Genomic DNA, 21,932 nt, shown 5'->3' with positions numbered 1-21,932 from the left:
TAAATTAAGGCGCCGTCATCTCTTTGCTCGCGGAGCTAGATCATAATCAGAGACGCGGAAGATTATCAATCCATGGTGACTTAACGCAGTGGGAAATACCCACGTGGACTGTAGCGAAAGTACCAGCGCGTTTGACGCATGTAGACTGTCGATGCGGCTCTCACGACCGCGACCTGTCCACATCATTCTTGACCGCCCAGGTGCCAAGGTTTTTCCATGCATCTAAAAGTCCTGTTTCATCTACCAGAGAGCGCTATGTCTGCGCACCATTGTAATCACGCCCCATCCACCTGGACGTGCCCCGTTTGGAGGGCCCATCATTCATTTCTAAAACACAGCTAAAATACCCTAAGAGAATGACCTTAGCTGGTTATACAAAGTAATGTCCTGTTCAGTCAGTCAGTCAAATAACTTTATTTAAAGGCCCTGCGAGTTTGTGGGACGGGCAAATGGTCCCGCCTAGGTGACGACCAGGAGCTCTTGAGCCCTGGCGGCTTCCTCAGGCCCACTGGACAGCCCAAAGTTGATCGTCAAGGGCAGAGCTGAGCAACACAGTCTCCCAGCGCACGCGGAGGCGATCGCGAGAGGCTGCATCCCCATTATTGTTTGTTATGCCTCGACATTCCCATAGCATATGTTCCAGATTGGCTCTAGAACCACAGTTTTTGCATTTATCTGTCTTGCACATGTCTGGGTAAATGAGATGTGAGATCGCCGGGTTCGGATAAGTTCTGGTCTGTAATTGCAGCCATGTGACAGATTGCTTTTTGCTGAGCTTTTGGTGAGGTGGTGGGAAAATGCACCTTTGCAATTTGTAGTGTTGTGTGATGTCATTAAATCTGGTCATACGATCCTTCCATTCCCACTCCTCTCCATCCTCGTTCTCAGGAGACGCTAAGGTGCCGGCCGTATTATCGGCCGTGACTCGGTCCGTAAGCCCTCGAGCAACGTCATGCGCCGTCTTATTATTATTGCTGTCTGCTGGCGAGGTGGAGCTGTGAGCGGGTGTCCATATTAAATAAACATCTTTTTCTTGACTTTTGGTACCCGCCATTAGGATTCGTAGTGCTTCAGGAGAGATTCGGACATTAGCGAAATTTCGTACTGCCGCCTGAGAGTCACTGACTATTACGTCCGCTTCGGTCTGTGATAGTGCTAGCGCAATAGCTATCTCCTCTGCAGTCTCGATGTTTACTGTGGTTGCCGTAACGCATGTTTTGCACTTCTTTTCATGATCAATTACTACGGCTGTAAAGCCGCGCCTGTGCTTGTATCTAGCAGCGTCTACAAATACTGCGTCTTTACTATTACCAAATTTCTTTTGTATGACCATTGCTCTGCTTTGTCTTCTGCCTTTATGGTACACGGGATGCATGTTCTTTGGTAATGGGGGAACGGTTATCGTATCCCTGACACAATTCGGGATGTCCACTTTGGTTCTGTTTGGAGTATGGTACCCAATACCTAGTTTTTCTAGTATGTGTCTTCCTGTCTTGGTCTTGGAAAGGCGTTCGTACTGCGCTATCCGCTGCGCCTCTATGAGCTCATCTATTGTGTTGTGCAGGCCTAATTCTAATAGCCTGTCGGTACTAGTGCTGATTGGTAGTCCTACGGCTTGTTTATAAATTTTCCTAATGAGGCATTCTAATTTAATCATTTCTGCGGCATACAATCTAAGGTAGAGTACGACGTACACGATCCTGCTGATAACGAACGACTGTACCAGTCTGATCATGTTTCCTTCCTTCATTCCACTGTGTCTATTGGCTATCCTTTTGATCAACCTCATAACTTGAGATACTGCCCCTTCCAACTTCCTAATTGTTTCTCCATTGTTGCCTTTTGCTTCAATGAGCAGTCCCAAAACTCTGATTTTATCAACCTTAGATATGGGTACATCGGCAGTCCTCAGTTCTATGTCCGTTTCTACATTGTCTGCCCCCCTGTAGCTGTTTGGTTTACGGCCCCTGCGAGTTGGCCTGTACAATAATAATTCCAATTTTTCCGCCGAGCAAACCAATCCGGTTCCCTCTAGGTATTGTTCGACTGTTTCAGTCGCACTTTGGAGTGTCTGTTCTATCTGCCCATCATTACCCTCCTTCACCCATAAGGTAATGTCATCGGCATATATAGTGTGGTTAAGGCCCTCAATTTCTTCTAGTTTCGCTGGTAATCCGAATAATGCCAGATTAAACAGCAACGGTGATATCACTGACCCCTGTGGTGTGCCGGCGCTACCAATCTCAATCTCTTCCGAGACGAGGTCTCCCACGGTGATCTTTGCCTTTCTGCCGGTTAGGAAGTCTCGAACATAATTGTATATTCTCCTTCCTAATCCTAGCTCTTCAAGGCTTCAAGGTATTTTCTGATGTGTTACCCTGTCAAATGCTTTCTTTAAGTCTAAGCCGAGGATGGCTCTAGTGAATCTGCCTGGGTTGTCTATGATTTGGTGTTTAAGGTGGAGCATTGCATCCTGCGTGGAAAGATTCCTTCTGAAACCCAGGATCGTGGAGGGAAATAGGTCCCTGTCCTTGAGATAGTTAGTTAGTCTCGCTAGGACTGCATGCTCCATCAGCTTTCCAACGCAAGATGTGAGAGATATAGATCTCAGATTCTCCAGCTGTAAGCGCCTGCCTGGTTTAGGTATTAAGATGACGTGTGCCGTCTTCCATTGTTGTGGCATTTTGCCGGTTTTCCAGCATTCATTGATATATTCTGTCAATTTTGTTAGAGACTCATCATCTAGGTTCCTGAGTATCTTATTTGTGATTACGTCTGGTCCGGGTGCTGATTTAGTATGAAGTTTTTGCGAGGCTGCCCTTCACTAATTTCCCTGTCAAGTTCGTTGTTTGCTACTCCTGTGTAGTCTGGGTGTATAACTGGTCTAGCCTGGGAGATATATTTCTCTTTAATCTCCTGTAGAAAGTCTTTTTCTGAACCTCCATAGGCATGAATTACCTTGTTAATATTTTGCTTGCTTAATATTTTGCTTAATGTTCTGTTGATTGGAAAAATTCTCCTTGACCGCGTTTACAGGGGGCAAAAAATTAATGATTTGTGTGCTATTGTCTAAATCAATGCTTAAAATACGACCGGCATTGTCCCTTTCATAACGAAGCATTTTAACGTTTAAATCTCGAAGAAATGCTGAACCCTTCCTTCTATAATTCCAGTAAGATTTAGTTCCAAAAGTTACATCGAATTGCCTCATCTGATCGATGTGTTGAATGTAAGTTTCTTGAAGCGCCAGGATGCAAATTCTCTTTCGGCGTGACAACTGCATTATTTCCGCTTGCTTAACTGGTCATGTCAAACCCGGGCAGTTGAGAGCAGCTAATATGAGCGATATATCCCTCATATAGACATCTTGGAAGGACGGGAGAAGGCACACCTAAAAAGAAATGGTAAAGGGCAGCCTTCCCCTTACGGGGAGAGAGAGAGAGAGAGAGGAACGTGGTGGGAAAGGCAGGGAGGTTAACCGGAAAAGATTCTGGTTTGCTACCCTGCACTGGGGGAAGGGGAAGGGGAAATGAAAGGCGGAAAGAATAGGGAAGAGAAAAAGCAGTCACGAAAAAAAAATCAAGAAATTAAAAAAAAAGAAAAAAAAGGAGGAGGTTGGAAACGTCTGTGAGAACTATAGTCTGTCAGAAAGTCCGCTCGATCGCAAAAACTTCAAGAGTGCCTTGACTGACTTGTTGTGTGACGACTGTATAGGCCGGCGTTCCAGGACTGTCTGCTCCGAAAGCGGCCGGTCGTCAAGACGTGCAAGCGCGGTCGCGAATGACTGCCTATGTGCGCGGTATTGGGGACAGTGACACAGTACGTGCTCGATTGTTTCCTCGTCGCCGCAGTGGTCACACGCAGCACTATCCTCCCATCCAATGCGGAAAGCAAAGGACTTTGTAAATGCGACACCAAGCCACAATCGGCAAAGTACTGTTGTTTCGGGTCGGGATAGTCCAGGTGGAGGTCGAAGTCGAAGACAGGGGTCCAGTCGATGCAGACGTGTGTGTTGCAAACTAGGTGTGTAGTTTGCAACACACCCTCCCTTACGGGGAGGCAACAACAGAGGGCAGACCCTCCCTGGACGACGAGTATGTGTTGGCCGACATCTCGGAAGAATCACATTTACTCAAGTGCCAAAATTTGCATAGGGGCGCCTCCAGGTGCATTTATTTTACACTCTCTGGCTCGCTTTCTGAATTGCTTTCGCGAGTATTTGGCGCCTGTGTTTTGGCATTTTACTCGAACGCTTAGAGCTAGAGCTCTCATCATCAGATCCCCGTATTTCTTCCTTGGTGGGGTGGTGGTGGGGCTTTTCGTTTTCGGTTTTCGCCTGGCTGCGTCCTTTGGGGTTTCCCCAGGGTCTTCTGTGTTGATGCTTGTGGGGGCAGCTTCGGCCTTTTTCTTGCGCACCATCTTGGGTAGCCTGCCGGCCATTGTTAGAGATTGCACCTGATGGCTGGCTTAGACATGCCACTGGCTTCTCAGCTTCTTGGGTGCCTTTATCCCCTGCCTGTGCTACTGAAAGTGGGGGGAACACTGTACGTGTCGGCTCCCGGTAATCGGCCAGGACAGTGTTTTCTCTATCACCGTCACAGGGGGGCAAACCAGGGCACTGCCACCGCAGCAAACGTGCGTTTTTGGCGCTTGCTGACCGCGTGGTCGTCCCCACATTTCGGGCATGGGTCGTTGCCGACCACGTGGCCGTATGCCCCGCATCTCTCGTATCGCGAGTGTGACAGGCGTCGCCAAGATAGCCTTCGTAGACGCAGCGCCTGCGACTCGCACAACGCCTTCAAACTCACACTGAATTGTAGGGTCAATGACCTCCAAATAATTTGGCAGCGCGGATTTCATTTCAATTTCCACGCGGCGGACGTCGGTGGTCACCGAGGAAAACCCGGGTACGCTCTCACGTGTGCACGCTCAAGATCTTCATATACTTTTCTAGAGCCTTTGACAGTTCAATGCCTGGTGCTCGGCAGAGTACCCGAATACTCGGACCACCTTTGCTCTTGTTCCTCTGCATTCAAACTGAACTACGACGGCGGGATCGGTTAGGAACCTCTCGACAGCCACACGCGCCTTCAGAAAGATTTCGTACTTGCCGCCAGTGAAGTCTGGGACTAGCTCATTATTCTTGAACTTCTGTGCCAAAACCTTGGTCAACTGCGGTGCTTACGCCTTGCGGGACGCGCCCGAAGAACGTAAAAGGCTTTAGGCGCTTTTGGCTAGCCATCGCGGTTGCGGTACCGCGTGACTCTCTAGACATACAAAACTGAGCCTATCTAGCACGCGTCGAAAAACAAAACACAACCTGGAAATAAGAAGAAAAAAACGCGTACAGCGCGAAAGGACAAGGACTGATAGAGACAACAAACACTGCGCTGAAAATAAGAAACCGCTGGCTGACTCACCAAAGGCTGCGTGATCCTAAGCTCTGGGGTAGTAGTCTCTCTCCTCGCCGCCCTTGCCACGAGAAAGTGGGGTAGAGGGGAGAAGAGAGAGAAAAACAAAAAAAAAAAACAAAAAAAAACGAGCAGCAAGGCCAGGAGCTGAAGGCGGCTTCCTTTAAAATCACTCACACACATACCCTTGCCACGTCCAGACACTTCGGCTGTTGCTGCTGTGACTCGTACAAAAGCGGCGGTGGCGCGTGGATGGAGGGGCTGTGGTTTTACGCTCCTGACAGTGGAGTATGCAGTAGGGTGGCTCGATGTCCACCTCCGGGGCGGGGCACTAGCATCGACACACCGCAGTTTGCTGGCGAGCGCCACGACACCTGTCGCAGCAGAATCGCAATTAAGGGACGGATGGGGAATAGGCACCCTGTAAAGACAGCGCAGTTCACGGCTTTGAGTTGCCGGCTTTGAGTTGTCACGGTTGCCGAGTTTCACAGCACAGGATCGGTCGCGGTAGCCCAGTGGCTATGGCATTGCGTTGCCGAGCTCTAGGTCGAGGGTTTGATACAGGCCCCGGTAGCCGTATTCTGATGAGGGCAGTATTTCAAAAACGCTCGTGTACTTAGAGTGAAGTGTACGTTAAAGAACCTCAGGTGGTGAAAATAGTTCCGGAGTCCCCCACTACGGGCGTGACTCACAATCAGATCGTGGTTTTGACACGTAAAACCTCACATTTAAATTAGATAGATGGGTAGCTGTTCAGTGGGCTATGAGAGAAGAATTATTAGAGAGCTCGCGGTTTGTTTGTGCTCGTGTCTCTCTCTCTCTCTCACCCCCTTCCACTCTCTTTCTCTTTTTGTCCCCCTACTCGTTCCCCCCCGCGCAGGGTAGCCAACCGGAACTACCTCTGATTGACCTTCCTGCCTTTCTATGCATTCTTTCTCTCTCTCTGTCCACGAAATTCTTTACTGCACATTATAATAAAGGAAATATTGTCTTCCGCTCCCACCAAAATGTGGCCTCCGTGGCTGGGTCTTTAACACGCGGTCTCGTTCAGAGCAGCAGAACGCCATAACCACATAGCCACCGCGATGGGTATATAGGCTCTTTTCCTTGTCTGTATGGTCTCATGTTTTAGCTCAATGTGCAATGACTTGTGTCAAGCGACTCGCGTCGGCTAGCTATATGAAGCTTTGAAGTTAACCGTATCTAGGTAGCGGCTAAGAAGTGCGACACTTCCTTTAAGTTAGCTCACGATAACATAGCATTGGTAACTTCACCACACGATAACATTGGATGACCACTTGTTGACATTCAACGTGCACAAGCATGGTACATCGAGCATTCTTGACATGGCGGCCGTGGGCATCGGGCCCACCGACCCCGTGCTCAGCAGCACAACTCCATAATCCCCGAACCACCATGGTGCAGCGGCGTTATAGGATGATACAGAGAGCGTTGAATGGTGGTGCGTATTTCATGGCGCTAATAACTCCGCGCAACGAAATTGACGAATCGGGAGAAGTCCGCAGCGCAATCAATATTGCATTGCGCATATGCAAGTCGAGCGAGGTCCCGGAGCATAATAGCGGCATCCGTTGTCATCACGTGTCGCTATTGACGCACGGACCGTACCACACTGCCCTTCATCGGTTTCAGCAGGTGGCGGAGACACGACGAGCTCCGACCGCGATCCGAGTCTCGCGCGTTTGTTTATACCGCGGCGGCCGTCCGATCACAAGCGGAAGTGGTCGTCTCGCGCGATGATTTGGCTTTGCGCTTCGCTTTTCGGTTTCATGACGCCGAACACGCGCGTGCGGCGTGATACGCTGGAACCACACGTGCTTGTTCGGTGGCCTCCGGTTCCCACGAACACGGCCTCGCGTGCGGTCGCGCTTTGGCGGCGCGTCGGTGACGCCGTCGGACGTGACGAGCGTACGCGACTCTCGGTTGCGCGCACGGCGATAGACAGATGTTACAATGTTGCAATGTCAGTTCAGAGTGGCGATAAGTTATTTCCGTCGTAACAGTCACCTACGAATAGGCAAACAGTGGGTTAAGCCATAATAGAGCTTCATATGATTACTATAGAGGGAACTGCATGCGGCGCTATACTGTCTACGGCAGCTGCAAGCAGGGCAGTTCATGCCCGCATGGGAATGATGGGTAGTTACATTGATTTGCCTAAACTTCGTCCTTCTGGCTTTAAATGGCTTCGTGACCTTGCAAAGTGATCATTCTTAAAGAAAGTCATCAGCCTATATTTGAGTCCACTGCAGGACGAAGGCGATCTCCCTGCGGTCTCCAATTACCCCTGTCTCGCGCTAGGTGATTCCAACTTGCGCCGGGAAATTTCCTAACTTCATCACCCCACCTAGTTTTCTGCCGTCCTCGAGTGCGCTTTCCTTCTCTTGTCATCCATTCTGTAACTCTAATGGTGCACCGGTTATCCATCCTACGCATTACATGGCCTGCCCAGCTCCATTTTTAAGTGCGAAGCATTTCTTGGCGAACATTTGTCACTTTGACAGTATCTATCTATCTATCTATCTATCTATCTATCTATCTATCTATCTATCTATCTATCTATCTATCTATCTATCTATCTATCTATCTATCTATCTATCTATCTATCTATCTATCTATCTATCTATCTATCTATCTATCTATCTATCTATCTATCTATCTATCTATCTATCTATCTATCTATCTATCTATCTATCTATCTATCTATCTATCTATCTATCTATCTATCTATCTATCTATCTATCTATCTATCTATCTAGCCGCCTATGTCTTGGTGCTCTCATGGTCGCTTCGTTAACTTGGTATGTACAAAATTGGCATAGTATGACAAGAGTGTATGACGAACATAAATGATAGGTCATGTCATGACATGCGTGTCATGCAGGTCATGAAACAGTCGCCTAAAATGACAATGACCCAGCGAAAAAACATTAACACTCTAAAACCACTGAAATGGGTTCGGAGTGGGTACTAAGTGAAGGAAACACTAAAGGATGATAGTAGAAGTCATAGTCATGATCATGACAATGACAATGACTCAGCGAAAAAAGATTAACTCAAAAACCAATGGAATAGGTTCGGCTGTTGTACTAACGGAAAGGCTAAATGTTTATGGTCGAAGGACGAAGACGAAGTTTCTGCGAGTCAGAACACTACTTCGTTAGTAACATTGTATTTTTTTCTGACCTTGATAATAACTACATTTTTCACCCTTCAGTTAGTCTGACTGCTCGTTGGCACACTACTCTAGTTATGCAAAATTTTCTTTGTTTTTGTTTTTGCCTTCTTTTATTTTGCATATCTCATTGTCAAAAAGAATTTTTTTAGCTACCTACTGCCGCCCGATTCTTAGCCTATCCCCCTCAGTAGGTGCGAGCCATGATAAGGGATCATCATCATCATCATCTTCTGTAGCTCTGCTGTTTTCGCCTGATTTCTCTGTATATCTCCGGGTAGCCGTCATGGATTGTTGCACGGATGCAAGTTGACGTCCCCGTGCCTCTGCTGGGGATGGCGACTTCAGCGGTGGCTGCGTCTAGGAAGCGGACCGGCCTCCAGAGCGACACCGACAGCGACGATACCAGTGTCTACTCGCTCAGCTGTGCGGACTTCTCCGATGACGACTTTCAGCTTGTGCAGAGCCGCAAGGCGAAACGAAGAAACACCAGGGCTTACTTGTCTTCAAGCACGACGACTGCAGGACCAACTCGGAATAGTGCAGTCAGTACAATTTTATTTATACCAGAACTCGCTACCGACAACCTGAGGCGACTCAACCGACAGTGTGTCTCGGTGTTTCTCGAAGCGGTGGCGCCAAATCAAGTCACGGATGTCAGAGTCAACGCACGCAAAAATGTCTTGGCTATTGACGTCATACATGAGATGGCACGGATCACTTTGAGCAAACTTACGGAACTTGGCGGCATGAAGGTCCGCTCGTGCATTCCTCTGGACAGTGATACCACCACTGGTGTCATCAGCGACATGGACGTCTCCATCTCCAGCGCCGACTTGCCGATTTTAATTAAGCCAGCCGTTGATGGCTGCGCTACCACTCACGTGTCTCGACTCGGCACATCCCGCTGTGTGAAGGTGGTTTTCAAGGGTGAATCTCTTCCCTCACACGTCAAGGTGGGCCACTTTAGACACCCCGTGCGTCCATTTATCCAAAGACCACTCCAATGCCGCAACTGCCTGAGGCTGGGTCACGTGAGCGCTGTGTGCGAGAATACGAGGGTTTGCTCGCGCTGCGCACAACCCCACGCTGCAGACTACTGTGTAGCCACGGTGCTCAAATGCCCAAATTGCATTGGGTCCCATGATGCTACCTCAAAGGACTGCCCTAAAATGAGGAAAGAAAGGGCGGTCTTGAAGCAGATGGCAAGAGACCATTCGTCTCGTCGGGAAGCTGTTGCGGCCATTAGAAGGCGACGCTCCCGACGCCATCGACGCCGTCGGACTTCAAAGAACGAAGATTCCTCTATGAAGAGCGCCGCACATCCGACAACTCCTCCTCCTCTGCCCCCTAGGCCTGGCGGAGTCGAGTCTAATACTGACAAGGTCGTGCCGGAGAACAATACTGAAGCCTGGCCCGCGCTACCAAAGCTACAGCCGCCACCACAGCAGAAGCTACAACCGAAACCACAGCGAATACCCCAGCTGAAGCCACAGTCGAAGCCACAGTCATGGCCACAGCCAACGCCACAGCCGCCGCCACAGCGGATGCCACAGCCGACGCCACAGCCAACACCACAGTTGAAGCCACAGCCGACGCCACAGCCGAGGCCACAGGCGGAGCCACAACCGATGCCACAGCCGGCACCACAGTCAGATCAAAGTATACAGTGCACCGCGGTAGAGTCCAGAATGCCGACTCCCGATAAATTGCCCGAAGAAGACTGGCAAGTGGTTGTGATGCTTCGGTCTCTTGTAAATACCCTTCGTATACTGTTAAGCAAGCTGCATACTCTGTCAGCACGAAGCGCAGTTCAAGTACTGGATATTCTTAATCCAGTGCTTGCAAGTCTCGAGTAAGCCCCGTGGCTCACCCACCGCCTCCTATTCACGCAACGACCACTGACCCTTGGTTCATGTCAGGTGTCTTCAACGCACATCACCAGCTATGGGACTTGACTTTGGTGTCATGGTGCCTCGCTGCACACACAATGCTCACTCTCTTCCTCTTTTTATTCCCACTTTCCATTACCCCTTGTGTAGGGTAGCAAACCGGACGTTCGTCTGGTTGACCTCCCTGCCTTTCCTCTCTTCGCTTTCTCTCTCTGTCTCTTTATGGTCGAAGCCATAGTCATGAGCATGACTAAAATTTGGCGCTGAGCCGTGCTCCCTCAAGGGCTGCAGAAGATAGCGCCAACCTTTCCCTTTCCCTCAAGAACCACTTATCATCATGACTAAAGCTTTCGCTTTAATTTCTCAGGCGTAGCTAAATGAACTCCTGAGGAATCACGACATGAATGTCATGACATGCGTGTCATGTAGGTCATGAAGCAGCCGCCTATGTCTTGGTGCTCTCATGGTCATTTCCTTAACTTGGTAGGCTCCCCGCACACTGCTTCGCATAACATCGATTCCCACAGGGCGTGGGGTCTGCCGGCTTTTATTTTTCTCTTAATGTCTATTAGAATATCTGCTATCCCCGTTTGCTCTCTGATCTACACCGCTCTCTTGTGGATGAGAGAGCAAACGGGGATAGCAGATACTGCGTACTGCTTTATGAATTATTAAATAAAAGTCATTAAAATTATCCAACGGCAGGATTCGAAGTCAGGACCTCCAGCACAGAAGCCATATTGAAACCATTACGCCACGGACGTTTAGACAAACAAAACCTCTGCACTTAGCAGTGATTATGCGTGCTTGCAGAGTCTTATTACCTTCTGCAATAAAAAAGTATGAATTGCTTTGAAATTTAGTTCAATTTGGACCCAAATAAAGCGTAATGAACGAAGCCTCTAGAACGTCTGAAGCCCCAAGCACGAAGATCAGACAAATCCATGTACTACCCATCGTTCCCATGGTTACCGAATGATCGCAGTGCCAGATTTCCCTCTAGTAATTGTAGGAAACTCTGGGTAAATGAGACCACAAGAGCGTCGACTGTCCCGAATTTCAGGTCGAATGTACGAGTATCCTAGGTCCGGGAGTTGAGAAAGGCAGATCATGCGCTAGAGCGATTCGTAAGATGAGGTGCCGACTTGTCTATATGTCACAAAAGAGCGCGTAGTCGGGGCACGCGCCGCGTGTCACGCAAGCCAGCGAATGAAGCACGCCCGCACCGCGACAGTTTCAACAGAGGGGGAGAGCGCATACGCTTCAAACGGGCGACGCGACCAACGGCGTCTAGATGTCTAGAAGAGCATAGACGAGGTGACGGTAACCAGAGAGAGAGAGAGAGCGGGCGCCAAGACACCTTCTCACCCGGCGAGTCGAGAGAGAGAAAGAGATTCTACAGCTTGAGCGTGCGCCAACAGGATGACTCACCACCCCCTCGACGATGCTGAGACGGCGGCGGTCAAAGCTGCGAGAAAAGACTAGAAGATTCCCAGGCTTTGGCCATGCTACGAGAGCACGACTCTGATAGGAAGGTTCGAGAACGGCTGTGACGGCTATATAACCGCCGTGCGAGAATCAGAAGGGGGATCAGACCGCTCCGCTGAAGAGATGTAACGTGGAGACTGACCGTCTGCGGAAGAAGGGGATTCCCCGGCAAGCTAGTCGACGAGTTCATCGAGCGTATGCATTTCCTGAAGAAGTTCCTTCTTAGAGATTTGCCCTAAACTACGCCGAGATCGTCTGACTCAAGACCAGCATGGGTGAATACGATTGGACACTTAGTGTACCTATTTATTTTGTACTCTACGTGTTGGACTCTTAGTGCTTGTCGTAAATTATTTTCCTGTGTTTTGTGTATACCCATCTGATTTGTCTTGTGTTTTGTCCAGCCTAAGTTTGCATGTGTGTGTGTAATTGCCTTGTGTGAAGAATGTATTTTGTTGTGTTTTGACGATTCTGGGCTCTGACTCGGTCTTTGGACAGCAACCTGCGTTCGCTGGCGCACCAAAGGGCCCATTACTAATTGTCCTTGCTTTCGTGGGATTATTTTCGGAAGCTGATAAGTCGGCTTTGGAATTTGGTCCGGCGTTGGCACCTCGTTCACGGGGTGTGTGACGCTATAGTATAAAGCCACTAAGCAAACTAAGGTGCCCAATATAATCCAAAGCCTTACCCTTCGGAATCTTCCATAGCCCGGATGTTGCAATCGATCGATCGATCGATCAATCAATCAATCAATCTGACCTGTCAACTGTACAGCAGCTCTTAGAATGATAAGCCTTGTCAATAAGCCTCTCTTTTTTTCTTTCTGAATGCCAATAGAGCATGCGCGGATCCCCTTGCGCGAGGCACATGCTGGTTTCACGTGGAGAGAGTAACAAACAAAAGGCGATACACAGGCTCGAACTGCTAGGAAACAAAATACACGTGATTAAATTGGCGCGGCGCATGCATGCAGGCATGCAGGAAGGATGTAAAGGCGGCAACGAAGGATATTACCACAGAGGAAGATATCGAAATTTCATCGACAGTAGGCTGGCGCATTTGATTGAAGCCAAACAATCCATCTTAAAAAGACGGAAAATGCAGCGGCTGAGCAGGAGACTCAGGAAGCGTATAGCATTGTTGAATAGGGAGATTGAAGAACACTCCAGAAGTTTACAGGAACAACAATGGGATTAGCTTTGTAATTCCATAGATGGTCGAATCAAACGAGGTGGAAATTGGAACTTATTTAGACATTTGCTCCATAAGAACGACACGAAGTCTAATAGGAGAACATCAGTAGCACGACTCGTCCATCGTGAGAGTCAGGACACAAAGTAGGAGGCCATTCTGGATCGGCTCGAAACTAAGTATTTACCACTTAAGGATATCAGTGAGAGTACAGACCAGCCTGAATATACAAGGGAAGACTGTGAGGCTATGGATCAAGACTTCACATAAAGCGAAGTTCGCGCAGCCCTGTACTTCCTCAACAGTAGATCCGCTGCCGGTCCAGATGGAATTTCCAATAGGCTGTTGAAAAATCTGGACGATGATTCTATAAAATATTTAACAGAGTATTTCCACGAACTCTGGAAAAACGGCGATTATCCGGAGGACTGGAGAAATGCTAACACCATTCTTATTCCCAAACCAGGCAAGCAACTCAATCTAGATAGCCTAAGACCTATATCGTTAACATCATGTTTGGGCAAAACCATGGAGCATCTCATACTCAATAGACTAAGTACGTAGAGAACAGAAATCTTCTTCCGCATCCACTTTGCAGTATATGCAGATGATATTACAATCTGGAGTGCTGAAGGCAATATGGGACAAACAGAGACCAAACTACAGGAGAGCATTTATATGGTGGAAACAATACTTGAGGGTATGGGACTGAACTGCTCTGCTAAAAAGTCAGAACTATTGGTATTACGGAGCAGTAAGCGTGGGGGCAAGCCGAACGGATATATCCCTGAGGGAGAACCCCGCATTGACATATACGCCCAGAATGGAGAACCAATCAGGCAGGCTCTTATTGCAGGATGATACAACAGATCTCCAACAAGTCAGAAGAAGTCATTATAGGCTTCTGCGTAGAATTACCAACAAGCATAAGGGGCTAGGAGAAGACATTTCCATAAGATTGGTACATGCATTCACCTTTTGCCACTTCTCGTCCGTGGCAGGCATGCTACATTGAACACAAGCTGATAAGAACAAGCCAAACGCTTTTATCAGACGACTTAAAAAGACTATACACTAGGACTTCCCATCAGCACGGTCAATGATATATTATTGCACCTAGGGATGCATAACACACTAGAAGAGATAGCTGAGGCTCAACAAGTGTCCCACCAGGAGGGACTAATGGGGACACGACCTGGGAGGGCGTTACTTTAAGAAATAGGCATAGAAATTGACAACCAAACCAACAAAGGAGAATTATTAACATAATTGCAAGCGGGACTACGAGAAACAATTAAGACAACCCCGTTCCCTAGGAACATGCACCCGACACATAACCTCGAGAGACGGAAGGCGAGGGCCAAGGCACTCCTTCAAAGCCTAGATCAACATAAGCAGCAGGTGGTGTTTGTTGACGCCGCCGCGGTTAAAAATAAGGATCTGTATACCTCAGTTGTGGTAGACACTCAAGGTAACATACGGGATGCCATCACCGTCTATACCAAGGACCCAACAGTAGCAGAACAAGCAGCAGTCGCCTTAGCCATCTGGGCCAATCGGTGGACACATATTTTCAGGAATTCTTCAGCAACGGATATTATTTTTAGCAACGGATATTATTTTTAGCAATTATTTCAGCAACGGATATGTGACACGGATAGCAACCAGGTTACTATACAAGGTCAGCCGTGAGAGTTTCGAAATCCGCTGGTTTCCAGCACATCTGGGGGCGAGGGGGGGTTGGTGGACGGAACTCGGAGAGGCCTCAATGAGGTGGCAAATGAAGCAGCACGAGGACTTTCTAGCCGTGCTCTTCAAGGCCGAGCAACTTGCACTTCACCCGGGGAACACAGGGATCGATTATTAACCTATAACGAAATTACGAAGCATTATTATCTAAGCAGAAGGGAATACCCAATGCCACACGCTAAGCTTTGCAGAGCCCAAGCGGTCACATTACGTTTCCTACAGACAAGGACATACCCAAGTCCAGATTTTATTAACAGGATATATCCGGAGAGGGAAATTCAAACCTATTGTAATAAGTGCAATGGCATCAATACTCTTGACCACATGCTTCGGCAGTGCCCCGCTGTCTTCACAGACTGTGACAAGGAACAAGAATGGTGGCGGCAAATGCGACACAGTGAATCACTATCCGACAGGCTGTCCAGAAGGCCCGCGATGTGGCTGAAGGGCTTGGCCATGACAGGCCCAACGTGGGAGCGGCCCGCGTCAACCCTGGGTTGACCTTCAGGACCCAATAAAGTTCTTCACACCATACCCTGCATGCTGTTTTCATTCGCCACCACCACGGTGTAATATTTCAGCTGCAGCATTAACTATCTCAGCACATTCCTCAACCGCGTGAGCGCAAGTGAAACATGCCTGTACGGTACCGCTCCTACGACTTAACAATATTTGTAGCCAAAAGTGGGGGCGGATCGACCCCTCATTAAAGAGACTGACTGGGCCCCTCTCTCGCGATAACTTCATGTATTTATGGTCACAGCAAGTTGTGCTGTCAGCAAAGCACGCGTACGGCCGCTAGATAAAAGCGTACAAGGTGTCCTGTGACCGAGTAGCCCTGAAACGCGACCCGCTCGTGCCGCCGCTTACGATGCGCGAAACCGGTTCCGCCGGTTCCGGCTCGTTCTCGCACATGCAGTCACACCGTGCTTATGCTGCGTATAACGTGCCGCGACCGAACTATCGCATTGTCATGTTGCTTGCTCTATGCCAGCTTTTGGCAAGCTCTTTTGCTATCCTCTGGCTCAAAAAAAAAAAAAAAAAATGAATATAGTGTCTTGGGTTGTCGTTCCCGCCTTCATCACGTGTCGTTTTCTTGATTATGCATAAATGCATTAAAGAGTCAGGATTGACATTTTAGTTACTACAAACCACCGCTATCCTCGTACACTGGCACAAAAGTTGCACATATGCATCAGTCTGCGCGGAAAGCACGTACCAGTAGTAGCGAGAGAGTGCCATTATTGAGCAACAAAATTGCACATATGGGCCACATGCTGTGGCAGATAATTAGGCCGATTTTTTCGAGAAGATAGCAAATGCCTGCCGTATATCATGCTTCGGTGGTGGCAGTGGGATCTGTGTCTGGTACAAATGTGTTGGCCCATTGGTGTAGCCAATTTAATCGTAAAGGATGTCTTCTCTATTCGATATAATTTATCGTGTTGCTTTGCGTATAGTTCCTGGAGTCGAAGGCAGTGGCGTGGCTTCCAAGCTTGTCCGAGGCACAGCTCTTCCGGTAAAATTACTTTTATTGCGATAGCAATTATCTGGACACTTCAACCGGATTTCTGCCGTCGCCGTCGCCGTGAGGTTCCGTATAGATAAAATCTTCGCCGCGCGCCGTATGCCCGAGCGGAAGCGTGCGGGGACGCGCGCTATCACGGAGAGCGAACGCACTCAATCTCCCACGCGCAAGCAAGGAAGCGGAAAGCCAGCGCCGGAGGGAGTGGGGAGGGGGGGGGGGGGCACTTCTACTCTGCCGACAACCGCGCTCGTCGCTCGACCACACCGTCTCTTATCTCCACAAGGCTCTGACCTTTATGCACTGTGCATTCGCCGCTCAGTTTCTGTTGAAGCGATAGACCGCACGTACCTTCGCCCGCTGCAGCGTATGGGCTTGCTGCCAGCGTTTTGACAGTCGTTGTCTGCAGTCATTCAGTGTGATCTATTCAAGTTTGTGCGCGCTCACAGCACGCTTGTTCATTCAGTTAGTAATAGTTGGGCCACATTTTCCAACGCACGCTACACATGTAATGCTGCCCGGATCGGCAGTGCAGCGCTACAGGTGTGTCCCTTCGTACGCGCTTCCCACGGGAAGCGCTTCTCATCAACACCACCGTTTCACACGCGCCTTCTCGTGGTCATCGAGTCTCTCTTCATGTCGGTCTACTTACGCCGCAGCACACCTGCTTACTTAATCAGCTCATGTTTACTACAATTCATATTGCTACCAAAGCCGCTCACCTTACTTCGTATGACATTGCTGTGTTGCTATCGCATTCATTGCTTCGCCCTTAGGGCGAAACTGTGACATTTTTTCATATAGAAGCTCGAAAACTAAATTGCAGTTCGTATTGTGGCACGAAGTGTCGAGTGCGAAGACTGATGTCGCCAAGTACTTTCCCAGTCTTTGTGAGTTTTGTTTAGATAACATGCCAGCACGTCTGTCAAGGTACGGTTAGTCTGCTCTACCAAGCTATTCGTATCTGGGTGACAAACCCAGGTGGTCTTGTGCGTGATTCTATGACCTTAAAGGGCAGCCGTGTAAGTGCCGTGACATGAAAGGCGTGCCACGGTCCGCGATAACTGTGCGCGGTGCTCCGCGGCGCAATGCCCAGCTCTCAATAAGAAAGGCAACCAGGTGCGCCGCTCTTGGGTACGGTACAGCCTCAGACTCCACATACTTGGTCGAATGGTCGGTGCATACGCCCCCGTAGTGGTTACCGTCCGGCGTTCTTGCAAGCGGACCGATGGGATCAATGTTAATCACTTCGAAATGTTACAGAAAGGGAGGAATGAGCTGCACTGGTGGCCTCTTTCCGGCATCTAAAATAATGTATTTGGCATTCAGATTGAGCACAAGGATGCTTGCCGCGCTCTTTTCACGACATATCTGGCTTGAGGGCACTACGTACCCACTCACAGGTGATTGTTCGAGATGGCCGCCTACCATCGGCTCTCCAGAGCATGTCCGATCAAACACAATGACTCGAACCCAGGCACCTGTACCCATCAGGATATGCGACCTTGCTGCAACTATCAGTTGACCTGCGTCGCCACCGTGGTCGATGAGGCACAACATCTTCCAGAGGAAGTGAGGCTATGGGCAAAGGATGCATACGCAGGCCAGTGACGTCCGATAAGAAAAGTCGGGCCTAGATGCCTTGAAGGTCCCGGATGCAACCTTTCACGCTCGAAAATAAACATTTAGTGTAACAGATAACTATCGGTCGAAAAATGCCGAACCAGTTCGACTATATGGGACTCCTTCGTTCCCTTTGCGCAATTAATTATTTTATTCCGGTACACAAGGGCTCTAGCGGTAACTTCACAAGCAAAGCAGACGCAACATGTGGTTCCTTTTGCCCACAAAAGGACATGCATAGCATCCAAGACTGCACCAGTCGCACCCCAAAATTACAGGCCAGCAAAGGTTCCTCACGGCCACAAAACAGACGGTTATGCATTTTAGACGCTGTACACAGACAGTGCAATTGGCCCTTCTTTTGAAACGTTTGGTCCATTGACAGATCATCATCATCATCATCATCATCATCATCATCATCATCATCATCATCATCATCATCATCATCAGCTTATGTTTATGTCCACTGCAGGACGAAGGCCTCTCCCTGCGATCTCCAGTTACCCCTGTCTTGCGCTAGCTGATTCCCACTTGCACCTGCAAATTTCCTAACTTCATCAGCCCACCTAGGTTTCTGCCGTACTCGACTGCGCGTCCCATTGACAGATACTAGCCGTTAAAATATTTGAGCAGGATTGTTTGTCATGGAATTCATTTAGGAGAGTCGGCGTCGATTACACTAACGGCAGCCCCGGTGTTAACGATAGATTATACGGGATTACTTAGATGGAAATGACGACACGAACGACGTGGACAGCGCTTGTATAGGGAGTCAGTAAACGCAAAGAGAATTTGCAGTCTTGAAGTAGATGGTCAGTGAGAACTCTTGTCGCCAAGAAGCTGCCGGCTTCGTTCGAAAACGGCGCCGGCGACGCTCCCGTCACCACCGTTCATCAAGGACCACCGCAGCGTCTATGACACGCATGTCATGACCGTCATCAACCCTCCATCGAGCCCAAGAGGACATGGACAAGGAAGCTGCGGAGAGCACGACTATTGATTATTGGTCTGCATTCCGATCGCACCATCATCCATCCTCTGACTTCCATTGTAACAGCAACGTCATCGACCACCTCATATGTTACCGAGAAATTGCCAGAGTAAGACCGGCAGGTCGTCGCCATACTGGAGTTAGTGGTTGACGCTCCTTGCGTGCCAGCAGACACCAACAGCTCGAAACGCATTACATCTACTGGAGGACCTGCATACTTAGTAAGCCTTCAGTAGGCACCATGACTCTATGATTGTCACTGCTTCGAAGTGCATAGATATTCCAGTGGCACGTTAGAGACTTCAGGTCTTGCATTTGATCCTTACGTCAGTGCGTTTTCACAAACCTGCTTCCAATCTAATCTAATTCTATTAGCTATCTGGCTACGAGTCTATCAACTCTTCAACTTGTGGCGGACACAGCAAAGTGGTCCTTTATTTTTGAACAAACTTCTCTTATGCTTCCCATGTTGTACAGCTCCATGAAGAAAAAAATTATGTGAAGCTCTGAAAGTCGACAGGCTTCAGCGACCAACTGAATCTCGATGTGCCCCTCCGTATGAAGCCGCGCCCTCAATGTTGTTTCTCTCCCATTCCCTTAACCTCTTTCCTCCCGTGCAAGGAAGCAAACCGGACCCGTGCGTGGTACCGTTGTCTATTCTCGCTCCAAACGCTACTGCGTGTTGCATAAACAAGCAGACACTGATCTTGATCAAATAACTATGAAAGCGTTATAAGCGTCGTTGGCCCGATTTTACGCAAATGCTTCGACTGTCTGCGAGAATATATTAAGAGTAAAAGCGGTTCGTCGCCTCTGAGCCTGCAAAAGAAGCGAAGGCACAAGCAATTCGAATAAAATTCTGGGCAACTACTATAGGTGGCGAACCTACATTTCGCTAAATCGCAGCTCGATCAAAGCATCAAGTTGAAAGCGCAAAGGTATAAGAACGCGGCCCCAGTGGTTCCACGTCGACAAAGTTGTTGTGACAGAATGACGGGTATACTATGCTCTCCACGGCCATTCCCTCCTCGTTTGTTCCGGAGTCATGGCCGGTACGGGTACTTATCTTCACCACGTGAATGACGAGTAAAGATCTCCGTTTCGGTTGGCGATAAGTGCCGGCAGCCTTAGGAACACGATCGTGCAGAGAGGCAGTAAAGCTCTCTGGCAACAAATAGTAGCTTTTGCGCCTGCTGCGTGACTCACCTCTAAACGCATTGCGCCTTTGACTGGAGTACAGCGCGTGACTCTGTTTACAGGGATGCGTGACTTCATCGACAAAAGATTTGCGACAGGAAAATGAAAATTAAGCACACTTTCCATTTCACGAACGTTTTGTAAAAAAGAGAGTCCATTCGAACAGATGGCTGAAGAACACACACACACACACACACACACACACACACCACACACACACACACACACACACACACACACACACACACACACACACACACACCACACACACACACACACACACACCACACACACACACACACACACCACACACACACACACACACACACACACACACACACACACACACACCACACACACACCACACACACACACACACACACACACACACACACACACACACACACACCACACACACACACACACACACACACACCACACACACACCACACACACACACACACACACACACACACACACACACACACACACACACACACACACACACACACCACACACACACACACACACACACACACACACACACACCACACACACACACACACACACACACACACACACACACACACACACACACACACACACACACACACACACACACACACACACACACCACACACACACACACACACACACACACGCACACACACACACACACCACACACACACACACACACACCACACACACACACACACACACACACACACACACACACACACACACCACACCACACACACACACACACCACACACACACCCACACACACACACACACACACACACACACACCACCACACACACACCAACCCACACACAACACACACACACACACACACACACACACACACAACACACCACACACACACACACACACACACAACACACACACGCACACAACACACACACACACACACCACACAACACACACCAACAACACACACCAACACACACACACACACACAGCACGCACGCACAGCACGCACGCACGCACGCACACAGCACGCACGCACAGCACGCACGCACGCACGCACGCACGCACGCACGCACAGCACACACGCACAGCACGCACGCACGCACGCACGCACGCACGCACGCACGCACGCACCCTATTGGTCCGTCTTTCATGTGGACTACGCCGACCCGAGCCAACAGTGCTTTGCCGACTGTGGCTTGTCGTAGCGTTTACAAAATATTTGCTTTCCGCATCGGAATGGTAGACAATGTAGTCTGTGACAACTGCGGCAGCGAGTAAATTTTCGAGCATGTTCTTTGCCAGCGTCCTCGTTATATAGGGAGCACCGATGATTGCTCGCGACCGCGTTTGTCCGTCTCGACGACCAGCAGTTTCCGAAGCAGAGAATGCTGGAGTGCCGGCCTATGTATACGGTCGTGACAACAGAAGTCGAGAAGTTATTCACGAACCTTCATAAATATCTGCCCCCCCCCCCCCCCCCCCTTTCATTCCCAGGAACTTTGGAAAATGCCCCTTCGGCTATCTGTCTGTCTTCACTGCAATGCCCCAGCGTAAGTCAATAGGCAGCATTAAAAAAATGATATTTGAGTAGGCCGCCCACGTTTCGACAAGTTTCTGTTAGCAACGTCGAGAGGCTACGCCATTTTAATAACACACGTATTTACGGCACTTAGT

This window comes from Dermacentor silvarum, chromosome 2 (genome assembly GCF_013339745.2).
Source record: "Dermacentor silvarum isolate Dsil-2018 chromosome 2, BIME_Dsil_1.4, whole genome shotgun sequence".
Lineage (NCBI taxonomy): Eukaryota > Metazoa > Arthropoda > Arachnida > Ixodida > Ixodidae > Dermacentor > Dermacentor silvarum.
This window is presented reverse-complemented; position numbering follows the sequence as displayed.